At 49.8% G+C, this 6412-nt stretch overlaps 1 protein-coding gene across 1 annotated transcript in view; it reads left to right on the top strand.

The window, feature by feature from the left end:
- IGFBP7 (insulin like growth factor binding protein 7) overlaps window positions 1-6412 on the top strand; it is a 69601-nt gene that overhangs the window by 47280 nt on the left and 15909 nt on the right. The window lies entirely within an intron of this gene.

The following is a 6412-nucleotide window of genomic DNA, read 5'->3' as shown; positions in this document are numbered from 1 at the left end:
TACGAAATCCTTATTCAAAGTTCTCCGGCTACTACCGGATAGCTCCCCCTGAGCCGAGATGGGTGAGACATACCCATTTCTCTGATTTTCAGAGTGGTGTCGTTTGGCACTTCTGAGCCCCACTGAACAGTCTGGCTGGTCCCGATGGTCCATTGCATCCACATCTAGCACCTTCTATGATGTGAATTTCCTCCCAGCACTCAGCAAGAATGTCTTGCGCTCGCGCCCGAACACAGTACGTTTAGAAAAGCACACGGGCACACCGAACAAGTACCCAGGACACACAGACGAGAATTAGCCCACAGGGTAGGCAGAGTGTTCTGCTCTAGCCTGAGCCTTAGGGACAGCATGAGAAAATACAGAACCTGGGAGAAGAAACCGGAATCCTATCAGGAAGCTGGGAGGAAATCTGAGAACACTCAGCAAAGCAGCCATAAACACAGGCTGAGTCTTGGGGTAAATAGCCGAGAGCTTTCAAGTCTGTGGACATCACAGAGGAGTACAGAAAATAACCAGAGGGCACAGTGCAAGGCCAGAACACACGGACAAAGAACGGGGTGGGCGGCTGATGGCTGATTAACGTCTGGGGTTGTCGGCCAATGAGGCAGTTGTAACCAGGAGCTCTAAGACAGAATGAGGCTGGGGCCTGAAGGGCAAAAACCTCATCATGTAAAAATGCCAGCTGCGGGCCCAGCATGCCCTGTGCTCTGTTCCTCGGCAGCCCCCCCCCGGAGGGGGCTGTTTTCTCGCACGTGGGGCCCTGCGACCCTGCTTCTGGCCCTCTTCAGACCAAGGTGAATGTGTCTTAATGGAGGCGAGCAAAGGGCAAGGGCCCGCTTTAATGGGATTTTCAGTAGGACCCACAGCTAAGGGCTCTGCCGGGAAGGGTAGGAGTTAGGAGGCAGCAGAGGGGCAGGGGCAGGGCTGAGAACCAGCTGCTTTATTTTAGGAAAATGACACAGAAGGAGAACTGCTAGGAGCCAGGGCAACTCGGAGCTTCTGATGAAGCTTTAGACACGGCCCATCGTCCACCCCACCCCACCCCTCAAGTACGGCTGGGACGGTAGTAACCATAGCAGTAGTGTCCCTACTATCTGGTTTGCGTGCCCTTCACCAGAACCGGCTCCCCAGAGTTTTCTCTCTCCTCCCCCAACACTTGCACCTCCCAGGGGTCCTTGGCCTCTCCCTGAAGAGACTTGGAAGTGTTCTGTCTTCAAGTCTGTCCTCCTGGCCTCTTCTCTCACTTCCCACCTTCCTGTTTGTCTTGCTCATCATCTGAAGCTGTGTTGTAACTGAGCACTTCTGCCTGGGGAGTTTTCTACAAATACCAGGGCCAGACCCCACGCCCGGACCAATGAGAAGCTCTGGGAGCGGGGCCCGGGCATGGGTGCTGACTCTTCATGGGGGGCAGGGGGGGTCCAGTATGCGGCTAAGGTAAGCAACCAACCACCGGGGAAGGCGCTGCAAGCCGGGAGCCTTCTTGAGGCCGGTCCCGGCGGCTGGAGCTCACCCCGTGTGTCTGCGCGGCTCTCTGCAGCCCCCCCTCTGCAAGATCACCTGTGGAGACGGAACAGGTCTACGCTTTTGGTAACTCCTAGTCTGAAGGAGTGACTCGAAGCTGGCCTGTCTGTTTCCGCAGGCTGCTTCCAGAGTGGTCAGCCTGGCTGGAGGGATTTGCTGGGACTCCTACAGTGTCCACCTCTTCTTGGGTAGAGCGGAGCTAATGGCAGGGTTCAAGAACATCTATTTCTTTGGGACGGACCAGATGGTAGCAGGGCCTGTGGGCAGAGATGAAGCTTTGAGGGTGGGTGACCTCCAAGCTCCAAGAGACTTTTTCTCACTCCTTGGTTCAGGAAACGTTTCCTGATACCTGACAATGCCAGGCTCTGGGTGTGTATGGAGGGGGCAGGGAGTGGGCAGGGACTCAAAGGGGAAGCATCCTGGGGGAGCTCACTGTCTAGGTTTCTAGGAATCCCAGAATCAGGTGGCAAAGAAGAGCCCCCTTGTGGAAACTTCCCCACCCACTTCTGTGGTTATGGAATAAGAACAAGCAACCAGCATTGTTCATATGTTGGATTTAAGGTGAGTCATAGTCCAGACAGGACAGGCCCGTGAAACGTAGAGAAAAAGCATTTCCAAGACCATGTTAACAAGATACACCCACATGACTAGGGTACTCCCTATAAAGTCAGTTCTTCCATATGCTCCAACTAGATAAAAATCCAGCCCGCTAATTTAACGTGTATGAACATCAGTCAGTCTGGTAGTATGATGGTAGGAGGTATTCCAACTTCCACGTGAGCTCTGCTGAATAAATGAACTCATCCCTTGTTGCTGACACAGCCCAGGTTAGCTCACCTATCATGTGGCTACCACAGTGATCGCCCCACCTTACACATCTGAACCCTCCATGCAGGGTCCCTCCAAAGGTCACCCCATCCCACGTGTACCAGAATCACCTGTGGGTGGCAGTCACCCCCTGGGGTCACACCCTTGGTCAGTACCCAACTCCTTCTTGTGCGAGACCCAAGTTAGGGGGAAAGAATAAGAAAACATTGTCAAAGTAAGATTTGTTTGTAAGCAGCAGATTGTAAGAAGGAATTTTCTGTTCATGTTCCATGGTCAGACTTACAGTGAAAATTTCAAGACACTGCAAGATTCACAGTCATCATAGAATGCCTTGTGAATACTAGGGTATCTACTACAGTTAAAAAAGTTGGGGGAACTAATAACACTCCAGGAAGATTTTCAGCATTGAAGATTAGAGCCGTAATGGGGTGTCTCATTAAAACCCAGATGGAACTAGGAGTCAGGAAATGTAATTCACAGGATCTGTGTTTGCCGTCACCGGGGTTCTGTCATTGGACAGTCTGCTTTCAGAGTGGCTCATGGCTAACCTGTACCTTAGCTGTCTACTTCTCTGCCTTGGGTGGGGTGGGGGTGGTCACATGATCAGCAGCCAGCTAATTCTCGCCCAGAAGCTGCCCATGGGAGGGAGAGCAAGGCTGCCTTCCTTCTATACAAAGGAACCTACTACCTAGCCTTCCCAGGGCTAAAATGTAAAGTAGCCGGTATTGACCTTGCCACTGTTGGTCCCCACAGTCTGCATCCTTTCTTCTTTCCATAGCGTTCAGACCTCCATGCCCAGATGGTACCTCAACTTCAGCAAATTTAAACCCAAATCCGTCCTTCCCCCTTCTCCAATCCAGCGCCTTCCCCAGACGGGCATCCTGCTCCCGCTCATGGGTGGGAGCCTTCTCTCAGCCCCGCAGCTTTGGACTCAGCCCCCACTTCCCCGCATCCAGTCAGTTACCGGACAGATGACGTTAGTTCCTCCTGAATCCTCTCTCCAGCTGCCACTCTCCTGTCTGTTCCCATTGCTACAACCTTGACTTAGCCCCCAACCCCCACCCTGTCCTAATCCTCCTGCAAAGGCCTCCAGAACCAACTCCTGAAATGCCACTTGAATCCCGCCTCTCCGACGTTTGGAGACGTGCTAGACCACAGAGCCGCATGTCCCCCACCTCCCACAGTGCCCCACACCCGCTCTCCGCGCTGTCCTTCTGCGCAGCGCGCTCTTCTGCCTGCAGGCGGCTGTTTCCCGGCCTCCCTCAAGGCGGGAACTGCCTTGACAGAAGTCCTACTTCTGAACTTCAGGGCCTACTCAGATGCCATTTCCTTTCCCTAGTCATCCCACGTCCCAAGAGGTGTGTTGTCCTCTTTCTGAATAAATGGTTTTTATCAGCCCCAGTCATAAGGAATTTATGTTGTAATACTTACTGTTTACCCCGTGCCCCAGGTACCAGGCTCATTGCTGTATCTTTTTTGATCCTTCCAATAATCTAATGATTTTGTTACCCGATTTCAAGATGAACAAACTGAGACAAGTTAAATAACTGGAGCGGTGTCACATTACTTGAAGTGGTAGAACAGAATCCCTGATTCCAAGGTCCATGCTCCAAGCTCACTATACAGTGTGTCACCTCCCCAGCATTTTGTTCTTAGTCTAAACTGTTCAGCATCCCCCCATCCCATCCCAGTAGATTATATTTGGAGGAGAGGAGGTAATTGTTACATACTTTTGCCCCCAGTAGTGTTTGATAGGGCCCCATCATTATAAACTATTGGGTCTTCGTTCACACTAAAGTGTAAATGACTAACAGTAGCTTCCATAATCAGATGACCTTGCCTTAAACTAAAACCCTGACATGAAAGCCGGTCTATGCTGTTTGAGATTTAGTACTTTTTCTCCCTGCCCTTGCTGTCCTCCGCTGGCACCCTTGAGACTGTATGCTAGATTTCCCATATCCAGGTCCAGCTGCTACATCACCCCACCTCTGGAAGTTCCCAAAATGATTTGCCTTGGCAGATGGCTCTGCTCTTTAATTAGCCATAGAACTACTGCTTCCCCTTATTTAATATCAGGAAGTTTTCACGTGTTTCATCCCCTTCCCCCTCTTGGCCATAGTGCCTTCCTACTATTCTTTTCCTAGTTTGTACTTTTGTGTAGTGTTTTTCCCTTCAGTGTGTTATCAGAATCTAATCTGGGGATTTTTGCCAAGGTGTCTGAACTCTTCATCTCCATATGTGGTATCACAGCTCTTCTTTAAACCCTCCTTTTTTGGTATGAATGCACATACTGTGTATGAACTGTTCCAAGACTCAGCATCTTTAAGAGTCAAGGTGAGCATGGTTTGCAAACCTACTGTAATGCAGAGCTGCCTTAGCCATGTTGAGAAGTACTCAGAGCTATAATGTCCATCATATAACCCAACATGATGCAGAAATCTGGTTTCTTCATGTGAGGATGATTGATGGTCCTTTCCCCTTGGCAGACCTACCCTTCTTGGTGGGACTTCATGACTAATATATACAAATTAATTTGCATCCCCTGATCATATACAAACAGGTTAGTGAGTGGGCAGTAGCCAAGAAACATTGCTTATGGCAAGAGAAAGTCGAGTGGAGGATTAAAGAAAACCATGATAACCAGTCTGCCAGCTGGTAAAGAAGTGGTTCTAGCATCACTGTGGTCAGGTGATACACAGGTGCATTTTCAGGACAGTGGCCATCTACTCACTTCTGTGTGGCTAATTCCGTTATGTTCTGAATTTATTGCTGCCCTTTACCCACTGCGTATAATCTGGGCTTTCTCTCCTTCCAGTGAACACAAAGACCATCTGAGTCCAGAGTTTCTGGCTTAGTGCTGATTCCATCTGGGCACTGGCATCTTCAGTTAGCCCTGCTTGGGGGGTAAACATGAGAGAACAGGGATGCGTTAAGCTATATGGCACTAACCATGAACGCGACAGGATTTCAGAGGAGAAGTAAGTGGGAATCTTTGAGTTACACATTAATGCCGAAGGAGGGCGGTGCTTCAGCCATAGAGCTTCAAATAAAGGATAGGGCGTAGATAACGGATGCGAGGCAGGACGTCCCAGGTAGGCCCGCACATCATCGTAAGTAAAGCTTCAAAGTAATAATGAGCATGTAATGGTGGGTGAGCATGGGAACGAGTTTGGGTAGAAGTAAGAAAAGCGCATTTGTAGGGTGAAAATGGAAGAGATGATGAGGGAAATGAAAGCAACGAAGAAGAAAAGACGTGATTGAATGTAATGTCAATGAAATGGGACAAAAATTGACTACTGGGGAAAATTTGACTATTTTCCAGGGGAATATATTCAGCTTCAGAACATGACCTCTCCCAACATCTTCTATGCAGCTCTTTCAGATTAAGAAATTGGCTCACTAGGTAACAGTCAAAACCTTTAGAAGCTCATTGTATTCATTCCTGGGAGAGTGAACTTTGCCCTGAGTCATGTACATTTGCCAGGAAAGGCCCGCAATCCCTGTACCAGCGGATGAAAGATGACTCCAGACCTTGCTTTTGAAAGAGAGGAGAAGGCAAGGGGGTCAACGCTCAGAGATGAAGACCCTTTGCTCTTCTTTGCTGCTGCTTTTATTGGTCCTTCAGGATAATCACAAATCCTTATCACTTTCTCAAGCAGTGATGTGTGGTAAGGGGTCTTACTGAAACCGGGAACATCTGTTTATGGAAACAATACGATACGGTAATCTGCGTGTTCTACAAGTTCTGCTACATATGGCCCAAGGGACAGTCTCTTAGATCACAGGGCGGCTGTTTGGTCTAGGAAAGCTGCGGGAAGGCAACTCCACCGGGCATTCCTACGGCCCAGCGGTCACGCAGGCCTCTGCATTCCAAAGGCCTACACCTCCTCTGAAACCTTCCCGGCCCTCAGCGGCCTCAGTGTTACATTCTAGCAAGCCGTGTATTATGGCTGATGTCATGCTCTACATGGCATTTAGGTAGGCGGGGAGGTCACTGGGCTGATTTTCGGGCTGTGAGAGCACCAGAGCCAGGCAGCAGAACCGCAGAACTTCATGGATGTTG

This window comes from Ursus arctos, unplaced genomic scaffold (assembly GCF_023065955.2).
Source record: "Ursus arctos isolate Adak ecotype North America unplaced genomic scaffold, UrsArc2.0 scaffold_9, whole genome shotgun sequence".
NCBI lineage: Eukaryota > Metazoa > Chordata > Mammalia > Carnivora > Ursidae > Ursus > Ursus arctos.
The sequence above is the reverse complement of the archived record's forward strand: the minus strand, read 5'-3'. Positions and strand labels throughout refer to the sequence as shown.